The sequence below is a fragment of the Excalfactoria chinensis genome, chromosome 3 (assembly GCF_039878825.1).
Source record: "Excalfactoria chinensis isolate bCotChi1 chromosome 3, bCotChi1.hap2, whole genome shotgun sequence".
Classification (NCBI taxonomy): Eukaryota; Metazoa; Chordata; class Aves; order Galliformes; family Phasianidae; genus Excalfactoria; species Excalfactoria chinensis.
Window position 1 is genome coordinate 90,044,687 of NC_092827.1, and position 25,883 is coordinate 90,070,569.

The 25,883-nt window shown below is 43.3% G+C and overlaps 1 long non-coding RNA gene across 1 annotated transcript in view; it reads left to right on the forward strand.

Moving 5' to 3' along the window:
* Positions 1-19,760, forward strand: part of LOC140250529 (uncharacterized) — an 81,687-nt gene extending 61,927 nt beyond the window's left edge. Inside the window, exon 4 of the long non-coding RNA XR_011903198.1 lies at positions 19,716-19,760. This is a non-coding gene — a long non-coding RNA (uncharacterized lncRNA). The remainder of the gene's footprint in view (positions 1-19,715) is intronic.
* The last annotated feature ends 6,123 nt before the right edge of the window (positions 19,761-25,883 follow it).

Below are 25,883 nucleotides of genomic sequence, written 5' to 3' on the forward strand. Positions count from 1 at the left end.
TGTCCCCATACAGGAGGTGTTCCAGGCCATTTTCATGGCCCTCTGATGGACTTTCTCTAGAACTTGCTGGAAATCTGCCTCATGCTTAACTTTCTCCTTGAAAGCTGAGCATTTACTCCTTAAGTTCCTCCATGACTTCTCATTTGCCCCGATTTGCAGTCATTTGTGAAGGACTCCTGAATAATTCAGCAGCATGCAAGGAGTCTCAGCAGCCTTGGCTTAGCACTGCCTGAAGAAGAGCTGCACACAGCCACAGGCTCCAGCACATCTTCAGCTTTCCCTTCTGAGACACTTAAGACTCCTGAAGCATTTCTTTCTCCATAAAAACACCTCTGATTTCTATTAACTGAAACTCAGCTCTGTATTAAGCAAGCAGCTAAACCCAATAATCCTGGTGACCAGATACTTCCACACACTCACCAAGCTGTTATCAGATCTTGCAGTTAGAATAGGCAGCTATGTGCACTGACATGAAGTATAGGTCATTGACTGTCTTAGATATGTGCTTGTTTGTGCATATGTATGACCTGCTGATGGACATGTTTCCTCTGATTAGGTTTAGAATTAGGTGTTAAGGGTTAGAGACTAGGAGTCAGGATTAAGGCTAGTGTTAGGGATCGGGGGTTGGTTAGTTGTTAGGAGTTGGACTTAGGCTTTAGGATTAGGGTTTAGAGCTAGGTTCAGTGGTTAAGCTTAGGGTTGGGATCACAAGGAGAACAGACTTCACTTGGGGAAGATTTATTTATTGCCTGCTAATAGCAGACTAGTGTTGTGAGGGCTAAAGGCAAACTTAAAATACCATTCTCCCATCCATGCTCTTCTAACACCTTTCACACTGAGTGCTGCAGCAGAATGAGGGCTGCAGTCAGTCCATAATGTTGGTTATAGGGTAGATAAGTAGGTATTACAATGATTTTCTTAGGAGTGGGGACTGTTTCCATCACTTGAAATCTCAAATGAGACTTTGTGAAGTGACTTGTTCCAATTCAGCAAGCAATTGTCAGATTCCATCAAACAGCCTTCAGATGGAAAGGAAAAACTATTGGGTGTTTATTGAAAGCCTGTGTTATTTTTTTTGTTTATGAACAGTTGGCTAATGTGTTGCTTAACATGTTAATGTTCTATGTGGTAGACAAGCCCTTAGAGTCATAGGAAGTGTTTGTTGAAGAGATTAATCCTATCAGAAATGGTTCCTAACTGGGATAACAGCAACAGGGGATGTCTGTACTTCAGAGCAAGGGCATCTGGGATTTCAGTTTTACCTTATAATATGATTTTGCATCCTGATACTCTCAGTCAAGCAGCTGCGTGGTTCTGGTGGATATCAGAACAATTCTGAAATGAGGGCAGCATTATTGCTGACGTGATGAATCAGTCAGACCTCTGATTTCTTTTTATCCACCCCAGAGCAGGTATAGGTCAGCAGTGACAGCCTGAGCTGTTTGCATGCATTTTCTCCCCAGGTGCTTTGCAGAGGATTACCTACATTATCTGGGTTTGAGCTTACGTCAGAAACAAGGCTTTTTTTCTTTTTCTTATTTCTTTTTTTCCCCTGGAAGAAGAACCTGTAGAAAAAAATTTGACTGCTCTTGAAATCCATGGGCTCCTAATCCTTCAAACACCTCATGACCGGAGTGCACAAGAGATAGCAGGAGAATCTGGTAAAAAACAAATTAGCAAGAAACAATAACAAAGATTTAAAAATGGGACTTTGGTAAGCTGCTTAGAGAAGGGCATTTAAATCTTCTTTTTGAAGTTGTGCATTCTTAGATTTATACACTATTACAAAACTAATCAGGGCTCTGCAATGCTGAATATCACCTTTTGTCATTCCTCATGGCTGCGTAGCCTTTTACATGTGCTGCATTCCGTAAATTTTCTTTATGAAGAACTTCACGTCTTTTTTTTTTCTGTTTCTTTTCAGTTTTATGTGGTATTCTTCTTTCTTGCCTGAGTATTTATTATATTTATTCCGTGTTTCATTTACCCACTAGTGAACTTCTGATTTCCTTTGAGAATCCTCTGCATAAAAAAAGTCTTTATTCATTTATCAGGGAGAGTCCAGATGTCTCCGGCTAAACTGATGCTGTATTTTGCACAAACCTATAAAGTCAGGGTATTAAAAGGCTCTAATCCCCTCCCTGCAAAGGAATTATATTAGTGTCACAACAGTTTAACCAGATTCGGATTCTATCTTGTTGTCTTCAGACAACCCTTTTCCCTCAGTGTGCCTGGGAAAATAGGAGATGTTATGGCATTCAGACTGAGATTTAAGAGCAAAAAGAGGTTAGGTGTGCAGCTCTGCTTTTACTCTTATTCTGGTAGGGTCAGAAAAGAGCTGGGGGGTAGGATTTCACTAGAAATGAGAAATACTTGCAATATTCTCGCTTCCTTCACTATACCTCATATCTTCTTCATGCTTGGGGTTAAAAATGCATTGTCTGCATTCTTTATGTTGACACAGATCTCCAAGTTAAGGCTGTTGTATTCTAGAAGAAATAACTTATCATTTCCTTCTCTTTAAAAACTCTCCAGACTTTAATACATCTGGAAGCCAGAAATGGGAATTAGCCATATCATTTTGACATTAAGCCTAACATGTACATTCACGTACATTTATACATCACATTTTCTACCTGCAGCACCAAAATTAACTTCCTGCTGCCCCACTGCGATTTCACTCTGATCTTCCCTATTTACTTTCCACCTTTCCTTAAACAAAAGTTTGCTTCCCTAAAGATGTCAGTGAGCAAGAAGTAAACAAATCCATGAATCTTTGCTCTGGCCAGTGGCCCAATTTACACACATAGCTGCTGAAGTGTCATCTTTATGTGACTGTATAATCAGCAGTAAATTAAATATACTACTGTTTGTTTGCATAGCTGTCCCTCAGCTACAACAGGTTCAAATAGGTTCAAAAAACAGAAGAGCTCCTAAATCAATGTCTATGCGCTTATTTTTCAAGTGTCTGCAGCAATATGTACATCCCAGTGGCATAATTCATTGTTCAGAGTAAGTTCTGTTTGCAGCACCACAGTCTGGATAACCTTCACTTTCTCCTTTGCACCGTCTAATGATGGTAAGAGCAAAAATGTTGCTCTGTGAGCGATGGCACAGCCTCCAAGTTACAATGCAATGTACCTCATGGAATCATGGCCATGCTGGTCCTCGAAAGAAGCAAGAATTTGGCCATCACCTGTTGTTTTGCAGCCTTGTTAAATCTTGTGTGCAGGCCTTGAACCTTTGCTTCCTTACAGTTCTGGCCATGCTCCATCTACATCAAGTGCAATGGCATGACTGCTCTCTTCTTGCATACCCCTACAAAGGGCTATCCTGTGGGCCAGCTGTGTAGGGTTGTGGCAGGAGAGGTGGACTAGGGCTTCTGCTGGCTGTGTCATTTCCCACTGTTTTGGGGATCAAAAAGGCTCTGTGGAGATTGGCCTCTGGCAGATACAGCCTGTCTTTGTGACTCTTCCTTACACTGCAGCACAGAGTATGGGACACATTTTCTGCCATATTGTACTGCACTTGTGCCTCAGCAACACGAGAACTCTACCTCTAGCAAGGAAGAACACCACACTTGCTAGACCTAGTGTCTGCAGATCTCCTTCAGAGGCTGACAAAACCTCTGATCAGCTAAGCAGCTTTTTCCACTTTTCTCTGCAATACTGGTGCCAGGGTTTATGAATGTGCCTTCGGCGTTACCGTGTTTGGGGTAACACTGTAAGTCTCAGTAGCCACTCTGATAACTTGAAAGCCAACACTGCCTGATTTTTGAGTGCTGAAAATCAGGCTCAGGGGACACATGCAAATTGTCGTAGGCAAAGGAGTCTCTGTCCCGCTCCTGATGCAGCCTACGCATTTCCAAGGCAGTGCCTTAATACACTGGATTTTACCATGGTTTCCTAGGAAACAAGGTTTGTATGATCATGCTGTCTGTCATTCAGTTGCACCTCGGAGCACTTGAGTCTCTCGACTGACCTTAGCCAAATTTGACAGTGGTCTCACAGATACCAATTCCTTTGAAATTTTGTGAAATTGGGCAGAGATAGAGCAGTTGTCACCATGACACCAATGTAAGATCAGCCCAACCCCTGTGAGACATCAAAACAAGAAGAAGCTTGGTCCCAGGGACACTACTGGACAGAACCACATGCTATGTATGACATGAAACTAGGCCCTGTCTTCCCCAGATTGGGTCAGGTAATTTCAAATTAAATTAGCTACAGCTTTCCATGGTGCTTTTGATTTGGACAAACCCAAGGACCTTGCTATTCAAGTACTTGAGGTGACTTATCTTCTCTTTCCACTGCCTCTCACTCAGGCCAGTGTCACAGTGGCAGTGATGCTATCCCAAGGAACCCACTGTTTTCCTTCATACATTTTTTTGTGTCAGGTTTGCAGATCACAGAGTCATAGAATCATTATGGTTAGAAAAGACCACCAAGATCATCAAGCTCAATGACCAACCCCTCCTCACTGTGCCCACTGGTCACATCTCTCAGTGCCACATCTCCATGGTTCTTGAACACCTCCAGGGATGTTGACTCCACCACCTCCCTGGGCAGCCTATTCCAATACTGCACTCTTCTTTCAAAGAAGTTTTTCCTTATATCCAACCTAACTGATAATTAGGACGTTTCCTGTACAGCTGCTTCCCAGAGAATTATGGATAACTCATCCTAACTGTTTGATCTCATGCAGCTTGCATGGGGTTGCTTCAAAAACCAATGAGAAAGGGTTGAGTTCGTTTATCGTCCTTCTTTTCCACCTTTTTCAGGTGCTTTTTTTCCCTCCTTTTCCAGGTGCTGAAACATAAAACCACACTAAGCAGATGCCTATACTTTATGTACTAAATGTTCCTTGTAGAAACTCATTTTAAAAACCAGCTCTGGTATTCAGTTTCTTTCCCTTGGATTCTTTTCATTGTTTCTCATTACAGAACAGGGGAGCTAACTACTATTCTCACTATTCTTGATAATTCTTCCTTTAAAACTCCATAATACTCAACTTGTATTGCTTGGTGCCAGCTAAGAGTTAAAATAATGATATAAGGTGCATCTTACTTCTTAAGTGTTTCTATCCTCTACAGAATACTACATACTCTCCGTAGAGGCAAATCATAAAACGCTTTTCTCTTACAGTTTTCCCTTCTACTTGTGTCTGGGAGCGACACAGCACAGCCACATTTCTCATGGCTTTGGAGAGAATCTCCTTAGATGTGCATGACTCATGCAGAGCTAAACAGCTCATCAGTTGGATTCTGCAGAACTGATCAGGAGAGAAAATGTCTTTTAAAAGGATACCTTCTGGGATGATATTTGCAATCCAGAACTGCTGTGAAAATGGAAAGATTGGGAAACACTACTTCTGTGACTCATAGCATGTTAGGTCTGGATACCCTCATTCTTTCTCTTCTGCAGACAAGTTTCCAGTCCTGTCTGATGGGAGAGCTTGTTAGTCCTAAGAATGGAGAATGGCCACGTGAAAAAAAAAAGCGCTGAAATTCCCACAAGAGTTCCCACAAGCTATTCCACACTGATAGACTTAGGCCACAAGTGTTTTAGAACAAAATAATATATATATATATTTTCAGAGATCAAAGTGTTAGGAGGAAGTGTCAGAGGAAATGAAGGAGCTAGGAGAAAGTAGAGTAGACCAGAGATTATGCCTCCATCTTCTCCAGTTTACCACACCCAAAATTCTACCATTTAAATTTTATTGCACAGTTAACAGGTAAAATATTGGTGCCTTACAGCCATCTTGAACCATCACAAGCACAATGCAAAAATAATGGTGACAGACAAAAACAAGGAGAGAACAAGGTGAGACAGAAAGAGAATCCCTGAAGAGGATGTAATAGTGACTTCATGCCTGTATATTTCTACCTGTCTGCTGCTGGCATATATCAAATTCTGCAATATGGTAGCCGTTCTGGGAAGTGCCACTTTAAGATGGGCTGCAGAAATGATCCAAGGGGTTGAACTCCTCCCCTACAAGGATGGGCTGAGAGAGATGGGGCTGTTCAGCCTGGAGAATGGAAAGCTCTGGGGAGACCTGAGAGAGGCATTTCAGTGTCTAAAGGGGGGCAGTAAGAAAGTAGGGGACAGACACTTTAGTAGAGTCGGCTGTGATAGGGCAGGGGAAATGGTTTCAAACTAAAAGTGGGGTCATGTAGACTGCATATGAGGAAGAATGTTTTTACAGTCAGGGTGATGAGAATCTGGAACTGGCTCCTCAGAGATGTGGTGGGTTACCCATCCCTGGAGAAACTCAAAGACAGGGCTCTGAGTACCCTAATGTAGCTGTAGGTGTCCCTGTTCACTGCAGGGGAGTTGAAATAGATAACTTTCTAGGGTCTTTAACAACTCAAATGTTTCTATGATTCCATGAAGATATTGTATAGTCCCTCATTTGCATTCCTGGAGATACCAATGTCTAAATGATTGTCTGTGCAATCTCTTAGTGGTAAGATGTTATAGATTTATTTATCATGGTACATTTTTAAGGTGAAGAAATCACTGAATGAGTTGGAACCAAAGCATGAGAATCCACCAATAATACTGTTTCTGTTCACAGAAGCAAACAGGTGTTCAGATCTGTTTGAAATAGTTTTTAATTGCAACAGGAAGTTATTGAGGGGGAAGATGTTTTATTCTTATATCTAGGCAACAGAATCACCACCTCCTTCCTGTTGACAAAAATTTTCACGACCAAAATCCAGGAAGCAGTCTAATAGAGAAGGATGTTGACTCCTTAATGGAACAGCAGTGGGGAAAAGGAGTGGCAGAGGGGTTAATTGGGAAACTGGATCCTATTCTGCACTATAGGGATGCAGAAAAATGGGCTCCCTTTGCAGTCACTCTCATGCAGACCATTTTTTCCTGGCTGTGCTGTTTCCAAGATAAAATTTGTAACTAGAAACTGGTTACTAGGAAAATGTCTCCAACAGAGTTAAGAAGAACTGAAACTGCCTATCATCACAAACCCTCTGTATCCCAATAGAGCTGCATCCCCTGCTAAATGTGACCTGACACATATGCCCTCTCTTGCCAGATCTGTGAGCTCCTCTGGAACAGGTCAAGCAAATAAAGTTACTGTAAAAAAAAGTCCTGTCCTGTGCCTGAGTTAGTGTACTGCTGGTGTACAGCATGCACAGTCAGCATGGGCTAAAGAGCTGGGTGGCAGTTATGAGACTTTACTTACGGTTGCTAATGGGAATAAAAGGTTGGGCAGTTCCATTTGGCAGCTTTTCTGCTCCTCTTTTTTATCTGTTTGCTTTATTTAGGTCATACTGTTTTCACGGCCACAGATGCCTGTCACCAAACAGTGGGTCTTAGAGCAACCATGATCACGAAGAAGGAATAAACTGCTGGAAGTATGATGTCTTTAGGAAAGCATACCTTAGCTGAAGCATTTCCCACACAGATCACTGTGGAAGCTTGCTCTCCTCCTTCATTACCTAGCTAGGACCTAGGTGTTTGAGAAGCCCCAGGAATGCTGTGTAGATCTGCAAGCTGGTGGACAAGTGGCAAGGAAGCTAAGTGTGTGCTGCCACTTGTCACCTTGCTCCTCAGAACAATGGAGACTGGGGCTGGTGGCATGGGATGGCCATGTGCTGGTGCTGGGGCTCGAGATCATTGGCTCCAGGAGGAAAAAGTTATCAGCAGGAGGATCTCTATATGGGGTTTTGCAAATTTTGAGCTGACCAACAGTCCAATGTTGAATTTTGGTGCTTTGCTTACTTTATTTTCTCAAGAAACCTCTGAAAAATGGGAAAATGAGAGACAGAGAGGAAACCAAAGCTTGGGATCTGGTAAGATGACTGAAGGTCCTGGCACATCTGGGCTCTTGTACATTCCATAAAGCTGAGTGCTTTTCATTTATGTCACAGCTTTGAATGAGTTTGCATGCAAAATGAGCTGTGCTGTCTGCCAGCAGAGGAAATGGAATAAAAGCAGAGCCAGCCAGAATGCCATGAGAGCTGTTCCAAGACCTAGCAGCATACCTGGCTGCGTTTTCAAAAGGTTATTTAATCTTCCCGCTGTTTTATATTGAAGCAATAATAGTCACAGACAAGAATCACTGATGCTTGTCAGGTCAAGCATCGACGGCAGTGTCTTGTCAGCTCTGGCTGTAAACCAAGATGAGGCTCCCAGGAATAAAGGCCCCTAAATGTCTCACCTGCTCCTTCTGCAGGGCTTCAATGTACTCCAGCCATGACATGGAGCAGCTGCCAGCTGTCAACAGCAGGAAAGCATGGGACCATGCAAGCTGCACTCAAAAAATGCATACTGCCATGCATGAGGGTGGGGAATATCTTTGTGTGAGGAGGATAAACCAGACCTCCTATGGAGGACTGTTGTTGCCCAAAGCTTTTAGGGTTGGCACAATCCTGGGGGAGGGTAGCTGGGCCCTACTGTCAGGAGTCCCCTTAGGTCTGGGCTTTTTGAGTTTTACCATATTTCCCCTCAGGCTGCTATTGTCCCCTGCTTCCCGGCACAATGAGCTCTTAGGCTAGACAGGCAGAAAGAAAGATACAGGCAAGTAGTTACTGGGATTGTCAAAGAAAAATATATCTTTTGTACTTCATTTCCCTGCTGGCATGACCTGTGCCGATTGAGTCCTGCTCTATTCTCTCCACGTGTGGTTGTGTCTCCTGTGCCAAGACAGGCACATTGTTCATCAAAATGCAACACTAAGCTAAATTACTCAGAACTTTTTCAAATAAAGAGCTGAGATTCCCTCTTCCTTTTCTCTTGCGTTTAGGGCAGCGATAAGCAAAGCTATTCAGTAGCCTAGAGGAATATTCCAGATAATAATTTTCTAGCTTTGTAGTTGCAGGCTTTCAACTTTGCTGTGACACTGAGCTGCTCTCTTAGCTGCATATGGAAGGAGCTCCAGCTTATTGCAAGAATATTGTGCACAGAATGGGAGTGCAAGGGTTGCAAGCATTGGAGGGCTGGAGGGATTCTGCATATCAGCAAAGAGCCCAGTCCTGCTTGATGTGTGTCTGATCCCTTGGGCACTGCCTTACCTCGTGCTGTTTTAACAGTTATGATAGTCCATCCTATCTCTGCTACTACACAGTGAAACCATTGAGGTCCACAGCTTCAAAAGGATTTCTACATGCCTAAAAATACATTAGCTCAAAGAACTGCATTCAAGGTTTCTTCTGAGAGTGACAGTAAGAAAAATGTGAAGGGCGTCGAGAGTGCTGGTGTGCTCAAGATGCTGAGATGGAAAAGAATACAAGGGGCAAAGAGAGAAAAGAATCTGTACTTCAGTGAAGGTGCTATGTTTTAACAAATGTAAGGAGTATTCTGTCTCCCAAGGACATCAAAATTTCTGGGGGAAAAAAAGGAGAATTTCCATAGCAACAGGACAGAAGGGTGGTGGAACAGGCTAGGGTTGTTTTCAGCCTTTTTATTTGCTTTGTTTCAGGACTGGGATCAGGTTGACCTATTCTTCACTGATCCCCTACTGGTGATGCTTTCCTTTTCTACAGGAGAAAAGCCAGCTTGGTAAGACAGTCCCACCCCCATGGAGCAGAGACTCTGAAAATACATTTTTCAGTGTATTTGTTCTTGTTCAGTTTGTACTAATTGGGACAGGAACCCCTTGATAAGTGTTGTGTTTCTTTTTCCACGTGTGAAGAGAAGGTCAGGGTGGGAGGAGAAGGGAGCCTTCATCAGAGTTACAGAGCTTTGCTGCAAACTTCTGCACTACAACAAGAGAAAACTGAAGCTTGTCTTTGGCTTTCACTCCCAAACTGTGGGTTCTTGCAGGCCACATTTTGATCTGGGAGGAGAACTAGGAAGCTGAGACCCATTGCCTGCTGCCTGCTGTGAGTTTGGTTTGTATTTCAGACCTCTTACCCTAAACTTCCCTCTAACACCTGGGGCCAGCACAGCCCCCTTTTAGTGTGTACAGCCTACCAGCTCTTCTTGCAAGTGCTGTCTCCACTTTCCATTTGTCAGTGCTTTCACGTCCCTTTCTGCTGCTTTACAAAATCTCTGTATAGAGAGATTGTTCAGTCTGGAGAAGAGGAAGCTCAGGGGAGACCTTATTGCTCCCTATAACTACTTGAAGGGAGGTTGTTGTGAGCTAGGGGGTTGGCCTCTTCTCTCATGTAACTGGTGATAGGACTAGAGGGAATGGCTTCAAGCTGCACCGGGAAGCTTAAGGCTGGACATTAAGAAATACTACTTCTCTGAAAGAGTGGTCAGGCAGTGGAATGGGCTGCCCAGGGAGGTGGTGGGGTCACTGACCCTGGAGGTGTTCGAGGAACATTTGGATGTTGTGTTGAAGGACATGGTCTAGTGAGAACTACTGGTGATGGGTGGGTGGTTGGACTGGATGATCTTGTAGGTCTTTTCCAACCTTGGTGATTCTGAGATTCTGTGATTCTGATTGTGGTAAGACTTACAGTCCTGTCACAGCTGTGCCAGTTTTGGTACCAACTCCAAGTAATGAAGGATAAATGAGGGATGAAAATCAGCAGTGTGAATGAATATCTGACCAAATGTGCCTCCATGGGAAGAGATGGATTATCTTTAATAAGTGCTGCTTGTGAAGTATCTCAGTTGACAGCTTAAATCTTGCAATATGAGATGGAGTCCAACATGATTAGGGCTGTGTCTTCTTTGCACAATGCCACTGAACTGAACCATGCAAAGCCTTGTTTGACGAAGGTAAGACTGACTCTATTAAGCAGCTGATTTTTAGGCTTTCAGGGTCGCCAACCCTCACAGGCTTTGGGGAGCATTTGTTTTAGGTACTGAAGAGCTCTTTTTATCTAACAAAGACATGACTGACTATTTTTTCCTACTGATCCAGAGGTTCCTAGAGCTCCTCAGCTCATAGCTTGTGAAATATCTAATAAGCCCTGCAAGACAAAAGAGGCATGTTGTATTTTCTGAACACAAGAGTTCTTCATAACAGCTCTGTGGGGAGTACGATCATGGTTTACTCATTTTCTCCATACTTAGTACAGCTCTGGGGAGGTCTCTGGAGCAAAGAGAGTTTTCACTAGTTAATTCAGGTGATTAAATGATTGTCATTGTGTTCTGGATGTATTTGATAGGGAAAATATGATGGCAGAAAACCTAGGAAAGATTATGAAAAAAAAATCTTCTTGCAAACAAACAAACAAAACTGCTTAGTAGGAAAAAAAAGTCTTTATTAGGAAGCATGTCTTCTCAGAAAGAGTAGTGAGGCAGTGGCACAGGCTGCCCAGGGAGGTGGTGGGGTCACCATCCCTGGAGGTGTTAAGAACCATGGAGATGTGGCAATGAGGGACGTGGTCAGGGGGAAGGTGGAAGTGGTTTGTCTTTCTGATCTTGGTAGTCTTTTCCAACCTTTATGACTGTGAATCTATGATTCTACCTGAATCATCAGATAGATCTGAACATCAGGCTAATCCTCAGCTATACAAGATGAATCCAGTTTTTGCCTTCTTCCCTGTTTGTGAAAATCAAAGACAAACTAGAGTGGGGTGAGCATATTTTGCGTTAAAACCAGAGGGACTGCCCATGACTTTCTAGGGACATTCTCCAACTATGGTCACAGATGGTCACCTGTGCTTCTAGCAGCAAACTGTGTAAGGAATTCTCCCTTTCTCTTCCATAATCTGGTTTCATTAGCAAGAAAGCAGACACCAGTGGTGGCATTAAAGAGATCAGCATTAGACCTCTGAGTAGAGATGAAAGGGAAGACACAGCCGCTGGTTTTCTGCAGTATCAGCCAAGCGGCTCTGCACCAGTTATACTTATTTCAGTGTCTGCAAGACTTTCTTCTTACGCAGAAGGGATTAATACTTCTTATTTTCAAAGAAGAGATGTGCCTTCAGGAAGAGTCACAGACAACATCAAACACCTTAGAAGGGGTTTTAGAAGGGAAAAAATAATGTAAAATTGAAAAATTCCTAAGGAAAGTATTTATACCATCAGGTCCCCCACACAAACATGCAGCAGCTATTTCTGCTGCACAGATGATTTATAAGCAATGAGAGCAGATATCTGGGATTTAGGGGTTCTTTGAAAAATGGATGGGTATAAAGCAACTGGGACACAAGGATGTAGCTTGTCTGTGATCCTTTGTTTCACTGTGGATCTGCTGACCTTTTTGCTTTTGGCCAGCTTCCCGCAAAGACAAGGATTAAATACAAAAGCTTTGATGGTTTCTTTTATCAGAGAAGATTGGAGCATCATGTCCAGTGCTCCCACTGCAACCATTTCACGTGGCAGATGAAACCGTTAAGCTAAAACACAAGAGGACAACATACTCTGCCATTGAACAAACAAACAACCCCCTCCCAAAACCCAGTATCAAACTACAAAGACATCCTGGTCTACAATAGGGAAGATGTTTTGGCATTTTGGACTCAGTCAGAGGTACCTTTCCAGTGGGACTTCCCACTTACACCGCTCTGGAATGGTACTGCCTTGTGAAGGAGCCAGATCAGTGCTGCCTCAGGCCAGTAGGGAACCCAAAATGCCCATTGGACTCAGAGATCGGAGGAAAACAACTTTCAGTCCCTTTAGCTGTGAGGAGAAAGGGAATGTGTGCAGTTGTGAATGTTACAAATGGATATCCCTCAAGCTGACCTGATAAAGGATAGAATATTCTGGGTGTTTGTCCCCACAGGACAAGCTCTCTTCACCCTCAGAGCAGAAGCAAGGTTCAGGGCTTTCTTTGTTTTGTCTATTTCATTTTTGTTTGTTTGTTTCCTTCATAACTTCTATACTGCACAAAGGTAAACGCTTTGCACAACCCAGGTGGTAATTTTACATTCAGTTTTACTAAGGACAGAATTTTCATTTGAAAATACAGCTCAGATTCTACCTTCAGAAGATATCAAGAACTGTAGTATGGTACCCACAGCAGGTATTTTCCCTTTATATACCCACATGGGAATAAGTGGTACCGGGTGCCCTGGTGCAGGAAGCAGAGAGACAGCTCAGTTTCCTGCAGCATCCTGCCCTGAGACTCAAGGTGAAAAAAGAGTGAGAACTCCAGGCTGCTATTGCAGGCAGTAATTGGGGGAAGCAGTTGGCAAGGCACAGACAATTCTTCTGGCTCACACCTTTCAGCTGTCATTAGAACAAAATCCTAAATCAATATTATTGGTCCCAAGGGAGGTTTAGTGGAGCTAAATTAACATAACCTTATAAATGACAGGCTTTCGCATCCATCTCAGTCACTAGCAAGAAACAGTTGTTGCTCTACAGCAGCAGTTCACAGGCACAGCCCCTGTTTTTCAGATGCTCCCAAATGACCAAAAGCCCTGTTTTTTGCTTGCCAGCAAACTTCACAGGCCTTGTACAAAAGAAAAACAACTTTCATCTCTTTATGTCTATAGAAAGGACAGAAACGTGATTCTAAACCTCTTTCCACTCTGTCATGGGAACTTAGAATCACAGAATCATTATGGTTGGAAAAGACCCCTAAGGTCTAGTCCAGCCATCCACCTCCCACCAACGTTGCCCACCAACCCATGTCCCTCAGCACTGCATCTACCCTTTCCTTAAACACCTCCAGGGATGGTGACTCCACCACCTCCCTGCACAGCCCAGTCAGAACCAGCTCTCAACTGGGGAGAAGATTAATTCACTTCAAAGGCAATAGGCAGTGCTGTGCTCTAAAATGAAAATCAGCCCATCTTTTAGAAATGGAAATAGTAAACAATTATTTTTGCATCCTGACGCACAGAGGAATGGGTGTTTTTCTCTACAATCTCATACAGGCTGGAGAAGGAGAGGCTTCACCAAACATTTCGTCTTCAGCAAAGCAGACTGATGAGTGAGGTTTTTTTAAATGTCAGAGATGGAAAAGTACTGCTATGTGAAAACTGTCTTAACTGCAGGCAGATGAGATGATCAGATCCTACCTGAACAATTCAGAATATCCTTTCACTTCCTTTTTTTTTTTTTTTTTTTTTTTTTGCACTCTGTCAAATTCCATAATCTGGCATTTTGTCAATTTATTGATATCCAAGCTAAGGAGATTGCCACAGAAACTGATTGTGCTGGGGAGAAGCACGCACTCAGCAGCTGGGCATACATGGTGTGCAAACGCTGAGCCTCCCTCCTGAGTCTGCTCCTGCTCCCAGCAAGGGCTCTGAGAAAGCTGCTGGTGACACAGACAAACAGCAAATAGATGTTACTCAGTTCCCTAAAGATGCATTACACACATACGCAATCCCCACGGGCTGGAATTTCCATGCACATAAGCATTCTTCTCCCTTTGTGGAAGGATGTCTGCTGCATGGACCACAGCCGCTCTGGCTTCCTGCAGGGTGTCCTGGGCACTGGAGTGTCAAATATGTGGGAGTCAGTGGGGAGTTCAGACAGACTGCAGGGGTGCAGAGCAGGCTGAGGAAGGTGTTTTGAAACAGCTCTTTGCTTTCTCTGGAAGATTATTTATGGAAAAGGCTGGACGAGGCATTGAGAACAGACTTCAAGTTTGGGGAAAAAGATGGCTTTAGATATGACCTAGTTTTCTATGCTAGGAAATGCTGTTTATTGGCTACTTGTTGCTCTCATTTTTCAGTACGCATCAGTGATATCTCGTTAAATTTGAACTAGACCCCTCATGAAAAGAAGGCCATTTGTATGTACACAGAGCTTCTCAGACTTGGAGGTCTCAGGTGTTTTCATTATCTTTCTAAATATCTCAAGGTCACGGGGATCTGATGAATAAGCGAGACTAAACTGCTTTTTATTGTTCATGGTAGTTTGCAGAATGCACAGCAATTTTCTCTATTGGTGATGGACCATTGTGTCTTGTAACAGTAAATTAAAGGTAGCACACAGAACAAAAGAAAGATGTATTTCTTCTGTATTGTCAGGGAGGTGATTTTACAATAACAATCAGCTTGCTGGAAGTCCCATAATGGCTCTGATCTGTGGACTCACTTCTATGTTTTCCCATCTTTCTGATTGTTTTGGAGCTGGGGAGGGCTGATTTAATTTTCTTAGTTTAGAAGTTTTATTGTGTTTACACAGAAGAGCACAGGGCAAAGAACTAGGACTGAGAATGTCTCCCTTGCCTGTCTTCTGTCACTGCCTTGTGTCTTCCATAAAGAGTCCTTCCACACAGTGCCTCCATCCTTGAACAGAGAAGGGCTAAGCAATGGAATGTGACAAGATGGAAGAACTTTGATTACTTTGGTCTGCAGGGACAAATGATCAGAAAAAAAACTCCAGTTCCTTGCCACTCACACATCTCCAGGTTTTGGAGCGTGGTCTCCCACCCCAAACTATCTGTCCTCTGAGCAGATCTGTCAAGAGGTATTCAGGAACAAGACCTCATTAAGTGTTGTCAGACAGAGATGTGAGCTTTGACTGTGTCATAGAGAAGGCTAAGGTAAGCATCCCTTATCATCTGGAAGCAGATACCAAGTCAGCAGGTGTAGGAGGACCTCCCAGGGGAAGGTGCATGGCAGTATGAACACACAGGCAGGACTAGAAATGGGCAGAGGAGATGACAGCTCCAACCTGGGGAAGATATGGAGCGTGGTAAGGATGTGGCATTGTCAAGCCAATGCCCTGATTCCTCAGAGATTTGGCCCTCAAAATGCCGTCCTTCTCTCATCTCAAGACCCTCTAAACTGCTTTAGGAATCTTCCTGGACTTACTGAAACACAGAATATCCCAAATTGGATACCCAAGTCCAACTCCTAGAAGGGATCCATTGAGTCCAACTGTAGAAGACAGAAGGAGCTGAGGACTGTCAAGGACCTTTGAGACAAAAGCAGCCACAGTGGATTTTTCCACATCTTTGCTTTAAAAACTGATTTAGTATGTGCAGTGACAAAATACTTAAAAAAGATCTTTAAAAGTTTCACAAAGGAACACAGAGCCTAGATGGAAGAAAAATGAAACACTGTTACAAAGCAAAGAACGCAGTTAATAAATGGGTCCAAAGGAATGAGCCTTGAATGACTGCATGCAGCTTTTTGGGTAGAAAACTGGTGGCTGGCTCATTGTTAAAACAGTCCATATTTCTTGTGGGAAGTAACCATGCAGAGTAGTAACACTAATGCAAATAGAAATTCTCTCCAGAAATGATTTCTGAGAACGCCAAGAGTATTAAAATAGTTGCTTGCTCTCTCCAAATAGACACCACTGAGATAATGAAGAACTGACAAATTGGTGTAATTCCAGCCATGAGCCTGTAACTTTCTGCTGCAGTCATATTGTTGATTTACTGGGTGAGAAGAAGAAGAAGAAAAAAAAACCCACAGGAAAACACAACCGGCAGCTATAACACAGCAAGGGAAGTAGGGCTGGATTTTTGATGCCCAAAAGAACAATCTACAGAGCCAGGTCAGTCTGGAACAAGTCAAAGCAGCCACACAGATGGAGCTTCCCTTCTGTGAGGCTGCTGTGCAGCAGAGGGCCATAACCCCTGCAGCCCACCATTCCTTGTGCAAGGTGCCAGGTGTGCTCTGATGGAGTCACTCAGGCAACAGGTAGAGGAGCTGCAAGAGGAAGTCAGCAGGTTGCGCTGTATTAGAGAGAGAAAAGAAGAAATAAAGTGACACTTGAGCTGGTGAAAGGAGAAATATCAGGACTATGTGACAGGGGCCTCCAAGGACTACCAGACAAAGGGCATCAACAGCAAACAGAACACCTTGGGGAAGGAGGCATCATGGTCCCTGATACCTCGTGGCAACAGGATGACTCTCCTCCCTGTTTGTCCAAATGTACCACCAAGTAACAAATACAAAGCCTTGGGCAGTGGATGAAGTCAATGAGCAGGATTCACTGTGATAAACACATCAGCTGTGTGTGCTAACAGCCATAAAACAAAGCATCCAGGGTGAGGACTTTGCTAAGAGGCACCAGTAGCTGTGATTTTCTGGGTCAGCTGTGCTAAGAGCACGGTCTAGGATGGGCTTGCAGAGCAGAACCATTTCTGAGCCTTTCCTGGAAGCTGACAAGGAATATAGCTAAGCTTTTCATTGTAGCAAACGTGCTATGGGTTCAGGGTAAACTGACCTATATAACACCCAGCTATTACTTTGCCACAGGACTTCTGGGCTTTTTGTTTGAATAAGCTTTCTTCTGCATTATATTAACAAGTTTGTGATCGAGTATTGCATCTGAATTATTTCATTTCGTGCCTGGCTTCCTCTTTATATTAAACAGTATTTTATGCATTTAAATTCTAGGGAAAGCTAAACAAAAGGCACTGTAGCACAGAATATCTAACAGACTCATTTGTCAGTGTCACTTAAGGGGATGCTGTCTCTGCTGAGTCAGAAAGCTGCCCATTGATTCATGACCACCTGCTGGTTGTAGGAAGCTTTTCTCGAGCCACAGCATTCAAGGCCTAAAGAGGTTTTTCAGATCACCTACTCTGGCTATCCATATATTGCCACGTGTTCAGGCTGTCACTTGATCCCATGGGACCCTGGGCTGTTTTTGGCTAGAAGGAAAGCTCCAAGAAACTGATGCACTGGGACAAGCGATCCTACATTCATTGGAAATCAAAGCTCAGAGCCATTGGTTCTAGCTGTGTCTCTCTATTGGACCAATATTGCTCTGGGCCTAGTGTTTCTTTTATTCCATAGAGTAGTGTTGTGCAGATGAAAAATAACAGTCAGGTAACTCACTGGCCATTTTAGTAAATGATTCTTATAAAATGAGATAAGGCTGATAGGCAGGCTGTTGGGCAGGCTTGCATGCACATGCAGTGTGTGCAGAGGCTCAAGTGGGACCTTGCAGGGCTGTCTGCTGGGTTATTAGCATCAGGTGGTGTCTTGAAAGAGTCCCAAACTTGTCATAAAGCTTAAGGCTTCATTCATATGTTAATCATATGACTGACATTGGTATTGTTCTGTTCAGTTGAGAATAAATTGAGTTTTGAGCACAAATAACTAATGATGATTTTTGGCAGAGTTTAAATGTCCAAGTGTTGATTACTGCAGCAATCCTGGGATCCGAATCACACAATGACCCAATAGTCTGGAATAAACAGAGAGCAATCTTGAGAACTGAAAAGAGAAGTGCTTGCTAGGATAAGGAAGCCAGGCTGTGGAGGTTTTAGTCTGGGAGGAGATGGCTGAAACAACCTTGATTACTGTATATTCTAGAGGTTGGAGGCAGCCCTGCTAGGACACTGCAAACAGTGAGTGGCACAAAGGAGATGGCTGTGAGTGGGATGTGTTTTCCAGTTTGTTGTTATATGGAAGAAGAGGGCTGGAGACAGAGTTTGAGTTATGGCAGTCTTACGCCATTAACAGAGGTCTGCAACAAAAGCCAACAAGATGGCTTCGCTGTTTATTGGACTCAGCTGTGCTGTGCCTGCTACCATAGCTTTCTACTCAGAGAGATCAAAGAAAAAGCATTTCCTTCCATGGTCAACTGCAAGATGTTGCCAGGTTTTCAAGCCTGATGGTGTCGGAGGATGTTTGGACTCCAAGTGCATAAAAGTGCAAGTGTGGTTTAAGACAGGTCAGAGGGAAGCTTTATTAACTATGATCATAGTGAGAGGATGCCCCAGCAGCATTTTTCCCTCTACTCCCCTGTTCTCTGCCAAGGGATTGCACAGACCCTGCTTAATACAGATTCAAAGAGGTGAAGAAAAATACATGCTAGTGTTAACACAGCCAAATGTGCATTCTTTGAGGGAATGGGCTCAAGGCTACCACTTATGTGTTAAGAAAGACAAGTGCCCATGACTGAAAGAGATGAACTCCTTTCAGTTGCCGCCATTATTTTACCACAGCAATGACAACTAGGTGTTGTTCACAGAAAACCTCCAGTTAACTTAATGCAGCTCTGCATGTCTCCTAATCTTTGGCAGAAAAGGGAGAACCAGAAAATGCCCGCTGCTCTGAGGTACTTCTGGGAACAAGAGACTCCCTTTTCTGGGAAGGCAGATGCCCAGCTTAGTAAAATCATGAACACTTCTTTAAGATTTAAGTTTCCCTTCTCACCAAAGGCCAATTCTACTGTTATTCACTTTAAAGATAACAGTTAGCCATAATAGTGGTGGACTTGAGCCAGGTGCTAAGAACTAACCCCTGCTCAGGTGTTTTATTGTCTCTAGTATAGAGCCTGTTGATTTACAGGAGGAGCACAGCTAGGAGACCAGCTCTTAACGAGATGCCTTAAAGCTGAGTTACTTAACAGGGTCACATGAATTGTGAGCGAGTGCACAGCTTCCAGTAATTAAGAGCAGGTGAATAGGTCTGAATTTTGTGCTGAGCTCTCAGGCATGGGTATTTTTGCTCAGTTGTGTGAGAATAAATGGTTTCATGTCTCTCTTCTTTTGCATCATGGCTGGGCACTGTATGCAGTACTAATGGGGATCTCTGTTGTCTTTTTGATATGGCCCCTGGAGGGAACAGAATAAAAGGAAGCAGCTAGCAGAGTCTGAGAACAATGATTCCTGGTTCTGTATTGCACTTGCAAATGTAAGCTGGGTGAGTGTTGGTGTTGCATAGTAAAATGGCAGGGAGGACTTAGCAGTGTTCTAACCTGCACAGGCAGCCTGCCTAGAGGAGTGGTAGTCACCAACAGGAGATGTTAAAAAGACATGCAGGCTTGGTGATGGTTGGACATGGTGATCTTAAGGGTCTCTTCCAATCTAAATGATTATATGAAATGGTGGTAGGTATTATTAATGCATTGTGTCTTACTGTTTTTACTTCTTAATAAGCTACTTTCAGGCCTCTCTGATGAATTCTGTTTAACTTGCAGGTGGCCTACATTGCTCTGAGGAACTTCAGCATGTTGCTGCATCAGGCTGGTAAGGTGAATCTCTCTGTTTTCTTCCTAATGATTGACTGACCAAGTTCAGGTTTGCTAGAAGAAAAAACTTTTTTCTCCTACTTTGGATCCTAAAGTTAGTCTAACATTTCTTTGAAAATACATTATATAGAGGAAAATCAATGAAAATACTGGAGCAACGGATTTATTACATAGAAATAGGCTGCTCTTCTGTTTCTTTCCATGTCTTTCTATGGAGTGGATGTCGGTTTTCCTGTAAATTAAATATAGTGATGTGTATTGAATGCTGACACAGATTTCTCTAATGTAAAAATGTTATAGTTAAATCTTCAGGAATTCTGCAGGGGTTCAGTATGTACCTTGGGCTATTAAATATATCTAAAATATTGCAGAGCAAACAAAGAAATGTGAAGCACACTTTGTGTTTCTATGAGAATTTCAAAGGATGAGGATTTAGAAATGTTTGAAAGGAAAGCATCCAGCTTTGGTCAGTGTGGAATGCCTGTGCAAGCTTGAGTCTGTCCTTTAGAAACCCTTGTGTTTCCTGAAAATGCTCTTATCCAGACCATGCTTTGATCTCTGTGCCTCACAGTCGCTCAGGAATGACTGAGATATTATTAGCTGTTGAGATAAGAAGCCCAGCTAATTTCTACAATGCTATGGTGCTTCATCTCTGCTATCTTAATCAGCACCATTCAGCTAAATATAGCAGCAGGGGTGCCCAACCTGAGGGGTTTAACAACCAGAGTACCTGAGAATGTTGCAAAAGAGCAATCCTTCCCTAAGTTATATTAGCAAACCTGAAGGAGGTGTTGGAAAGGATGGGGATAAGGCTAGGGAAGTACCTGGCTGAGGATGCATTAGGAAGAGAGGTGCCTGTCCTCTCCCAAGGAATGGAAGTCTGATTCAAGCCCCTGGGAGAGAGAGCTTCTTCTCTGAGGCCCGGTAGGGAGGGTAGGATCTGCATGTAGTTGAAGCCCTGCTCAAGCTCAGAGAGGATCCAGCAGCATTGCAGAGGATGTTCCATTCCCATTCCAGCCCTGTAACCAAGTGACCCACCCCAGCCCTATCAGGTGAGCTGGAGAGGGAGAGAAGAACTGCAGGCTTGCTGCTTTTTCTTCTGATGGGGTTCAACACTAAGACATCTTTGCGTGCTGCAGCCAGTATGTCAACCATACAGCATCTCTGCAGGCAGCATCTCTCTCAAGAGCCAGTTTTCCTGCTATGCAAAGGTAGAACTGCCTAGATTGAGCTCCATAAATTTGTGTGTAGCAGCCTAGTTCAGAGGCTGGATGTTGCAGACTCTGCCTTATTTTCACTTTGTGTTCTGTGCTATAATTTGTATTAAAACTGAGCCTAGGCAGCTGCTAAATCCATATATAGTTGACTAAAAACAAGCTGAAAGGTCTTTAGTAAGCCTAATTATACTGCAGAGACATTGCTATCAATGCAGTAATATTATGTGCATGTTAGATTTGTTCTCTTATGCCGGTGAGACAACTCAGACCCTTAATGCTTTCAGTTAGCAAGTAACTAAGCTGCTTGTGTATCATGCAGCCAGGCCCGATTAAAGGCTCTTCTTTACTTGTCCCCAGAAGGGCATAAATAAAAGTAAATTTAGACACATTCCTTGCTTAGAGACACGTCTTCGTGAAGATGCCGATTGTAGGGTTTTATTATTATTTTTTTTCCTTTAAGCTCCAGTGACTTTATTTTTTGGATTCATCTGAAACAGTCATCAGGTTTTTAATGGAGAATATAGTGGTAGTGATGCTGTGGTTGGGCTTTGAGGGATCTAGGCACCTGCTGGGCTCTGGGATCTAGGAACTCAGGGTTGATCTGCTAATGACTGTGGCCTCCAGGTGCTTCTCCAGGGGAAAGCCAAGACCCTGCATGTCCCACAGTCATTCATCTGATACCCAAATGTTTATTTGCAAAAGTACAGAGAAACTGTCTGCTAAACAGGAATGACTGAGTAGAGAGCATTTATCAGCTATCAGGACCAAGGTGAAGGCTTGACTGTACTGAGCAGAAGTCCAGTGCTCCAGAGAAACTGTCAGTGGGCACATCAGCACCCTGCCTTTCTAAAGCATTGCTTGCCAATGGATTACAAAGGGATATCAGTTGTTCCTGAGTCTTTAGGTGTCCTAGTACATGCTTTAGTACCATTGAAGAGAGAGGGCGGTACTGCGGAATAGTCAGAGGCTGAGGTTAACAGGATCCCCTTGGCTCAGCTCTCCCCAGTGAACCTTCTTACCCCATCTGGGCAGTGAGGCACAGTCCATGCTGTCCTCTGTCTTAGAGGAGAAGCACCTCCTGCACCTCTGCTTGATGCGTCATCCTTGGCAAGGATCCCCTCCCTCAAGGAGCAGTGCAGGCAGAGCAAGAGCAGGCTGTTGTGTGCAGGAGTGGGGAGGCGAGCTTTTCTAGCAGCTCACGTTGGCAAAATCAGCTCTTGAGGAAAAGTGGAACTGTAATTTTAAGTGCCCTAAGAGACTTTTAAAAGCACAGGTTGTGTTTTCACATCCAAAACTGCTAATGTTTTGATAATCTCCAGATTAATTGAAGGATGTTTCAGTCTGATTTAATTTGCTTATTGCTCTGCTGCCAAATCACGTATTTCAGATATGAGTGGATGCTTTTGATCCTAATTATTGATAAGTGTGAACTATAATGGTACTTAACACATACCTCAGAGGATGAGCTTGCTTTTATTCATCAGACTTTGTTAAGCATGAATGCAAATGGGGAGAGTGCATTATTTTAGGGCTAGAGAAGCAGAGTTCTTAGAAGTTGTATCCTGTCCAAGGCTTGTGACTAAAGCTGCCTTCAGCATTATCATAGAATCATTAAAGTTGGAAAGACCACTAAGATCATCATTGACCAACCATGAATTCATCCCCTTCATGTCCACTAACCATGTCCCTCAGTGCCGCATCTAGCCTTTTCTTGAACCCATCCAGGGATGGTGACCGCATCACCTCCCTGGGCAGCCTGTGCCAGTGCATCACTGCTCTTTCTGAGAAGAAATCTTTCCTAATATCCAGCCTTAACTACCCCTAGTGCAACTTGAGGCCACGCTCTCTCATCCTATCACTGTTCCTTGGGAGAAGAGGCCAACCCCCACCTCAACACAGCCTCCTTTCAGGCAGTAGTAGAGAGTGATAAGGTCTCCTCTGAGCCTTCTTTTCTCCAGACTAAATCATCCAAATTCCTGCAAATACTTCCCAAAAGACTAATACAAGTCTCAGGCAATGTTGCCAACTCACCAGTTTTGTTAGAACAACCCCAGAAGATGGCTTGTTCCCATCCCAGCCACCTGCTCCTTGGTGCTCACTTTTGCACAGGTACTTAGTGTGAGTCTGGAAACCGTTGATGTTGTGCAATGAGATTTCTTGTCGTAGTGCTGTAAGTGATTTGAGTTCTTAACTTCAGTTTCTAGCTGCTGCCCTCCTTTCTCAAATCCAGCTGATGAGTAAGAAGCATGTTTGTCTTTCTGATTGATTTGGTCTGAGCAGGGTTAAAAAGACAACAACACAAAACAGGTGCTGATGTTTGGCACTTAACATATTCATACAAAACTATCCTTCTAGGCACTCTTTCAGAACATAGATAACTTCTTAACAAGAATTTTGTCACTTCACAGCGAGCTGTGAGAGCCTTGCATGTATCAGAATACGTAATACTCATTTCAGCTGCAGGGCATCATGATGATATGGAATATTAAAAATAATAATAAAACAATCCTGGATTTAAAAAAAAAAATAAAAATAGCTATTTCTGCAACAACAAGAGTTTAAATGCTGGAAGGAGATCACATTTTGCCCCCTGTTGAACTCCATTGCTGCAACTATCTTCCAGTTTTTCCAGTGTGATGGAAAACATTTTCCAAACCAATGGAAGCAGAAATAGTGGATGATCCAGTCTAGTTATGTAATAGGAATAGCTGCTGGAGAAGCAGAAACTAATTCTGAGGAATTTGTGCATAAGAATCAGGCTTGGACCCTGTAGGGGAACTGATATGTCATGGCCTGAACTGTTGATTGAGCACCTGGTGAAGGGGGTGGTTGGCCCAGGAACATCATCTCCAGCTGGGTGAGCCAACTTTTTCTTATATGTGATATTGGTATTCCCAATGATAGTTTGTAATACCATGCAAAGAACTTGTCGGAAGCAGTTTTGCTGCTTTCTAGGACAAACTTTCTCATGTTTGGTTTCTCATGTGTGAGATAGCTGAAGATAAAAACTGAGGTTTCCAGACAGAACTAAGAGCCTGCACCCTCGCAGCAGTTAAAAAGGGCAAATGAACTTTTGTTAAATGTGGAAGCAGGATTTTACAGAGTACAGGAGCAGTCTGACTTCTGGACTGAAGCTCTGGATAAAGGAAATGATTATTTGTGTTATCATTATTATTCCCTCACCCCTGGAGTACAACATATTTCTCCAAGTAGGGCCATGTCAGCTTTGGATGCCATCTGCTAGACTAGAGGATCATTGCATGGAGCTGCTGGCTGGAGGAAGAAAACAGTGGAGAAGAGGAGGCTGCGTGCCTCAGCCATAGTTCTTCCTAGGTCAAGCATCGCAGCCCAGGGTTGATATTGCTGTGCCTCATTGTGCTTTGTGGCTCTGTGAACAGAAAAATTGTTAGGTGCCTTGTTAGTTTCAATGAGGCTGGCTGGGAAAAGAGACTAAAAGGCACTGCAGGAGGTTGGAGGAGTAAGCAATATGCTGGTCCACCTTGAACTTTCTTGATTTCCTTTGAAGAGGCTCTGTCTGGAGATGGACCTGGAGCTCAGCCTAGCTCTCTGCCAGGCACATACCTGCTCCTTTTCTGGGGGGTAAAAACAAAAAAAGGCATTGTTTTCTAATAACGGGTAAAATCCTGATTATGCCCAGTGTGGCTGAGGAGAGCATTGCCTCAGTTCCAGCTATGGCAAAAGGGGCTCTTGGCTTTTCGGTTGTTTCTGTGAAGAAGGGGGAGGTGCTCCAGTATTTTAGGGGAAAACATTCAGAACTGAATTTTCAGTGAAAATTTAAGTCTTTTCTAGTTTAGGAGAACACAAAAGAAAATGCTGTCTTTATGAAAGCCTCTAGTTAATTTCTGCTATCTATAAATGCTTTTAATTGGGATGACCATGGAAAACTGGACAGCAAGAATCTGGGGACAGATTCAATCTACAGGTTCCTTCTGTCTGTTCTGTGGACATATTCTATAACCTCCCAGCTGATGTGTTGGTTGGTCATGGGTTGATTTTTTTCTTCCCTTTTCTAAATATGCTTCTGGAAGGAACATCTGATGCAGCAGTTCTTAATTGCGTGTCCTGATTGCAGAGCTGTCATTTTGAGTCTGCTTGGCAGCATGACAAGATCAATACCACAGAGAGGTGTTAGTGGGTATTTCACTGCTCTCCCTCCTTGAATAAACTGACTGATTGTTCTATAATTCACACGCTGGGTGAAGGACAGCTGAGTCAGGTACCCACAGATACCCATGCCAGCACATTGCTAGAAGCAAGCCTTGTGCTTTCCAGCAGTAGCCTGGAGGGGCTATGAGGATTAATAGGCTGGTGTAAATTACCACAGCTCTCCAGTGCTAGCATTACTATGAGACTGACTTCTTAAAGAAGTAAGGTTTGCTTGATCATTGTCTGGTCTTTCTCCCACTCCCAATAATTCCTGACTGTAGTGGACAAGCCTGATCAACCTGACAAATGAGCAGAGTTCTCCAAATTCATGAATTTCCTACAACAAAATTGGGAGAATTACTAGCCAAGGAGAGTCATGATGGACTCAGCAGTTTGGTGCTGGTTTTAGTCAGTTGGTAGTTAGTCCAGATCAGGAACAAGTGTCCTGGGAAGTGTGGGGAAAATCTGAGAGTACTGCAGTGGGGACAAATAGTAAAGGAAAAAGTCTAAAGATATGAATGTGCTGAAATTAATTCCACTGTGTGACAAATGGGCTTGTTAATGCACTATGTAAGGAAGGAGAAGTCTGTATATAAAGGTTTATTTTTCTTTTGCTGCAGTGTCTGAGTATTTTCCAGTCTTCTGTGCAGTTGTACAGCTAGCCTCCATCATGAGTGACTTGTTTTTCTTTCAAATAGACCCTTTCCACATGCTCACTTAGGATAGACTGCTA